Source organism: Mastomys coucha, unplaced genomic scaffold (genome assembly GCF_008632895.1).
Source record: "Mastomys coucha isolate ucsf_1 unplaced genomic scaffold, UCSF_Mcou_1 pScaffold21, whole genome shotgun sequence".
NCBI lineage: Eukaryota > Metazoa > Chordata > Mammalia > Rodentia > Muridae > Mastomys > Mastomys coucha.
The window spans coordinates 134,691,083-134,691,331 of record NW_022196904.1 but is presented as its reverse complement, the minus strand read 5'-3'; positions in this window follow the sequence as shown (position 1 = coordinate 134,691,331).

Below are 249 nucleotides of genomic sequence, written 5' to 3'. Positions count from 1 at the left end.
GGCACAATTATTTAGCTATTTTATTGGGTTCTCATCTCTCTGCTTCCCTTCCAAACCGTTATTCTACCCTAATCCCTTCCAACCCTCCAACATTAGACAGGAGAGAAAGTAGGTTAGAGGGGGAAGGGAGTGTAACCTCTTTAGACTTTTCCCTGCTGACTGGGGGGCCTTGCGTTCCTTGGGGCAAGTGCGGTCTTCTTTGTCAGAGACTTCCAACTTCTCATCTCTCTGCTCCTGACCACTGACAAA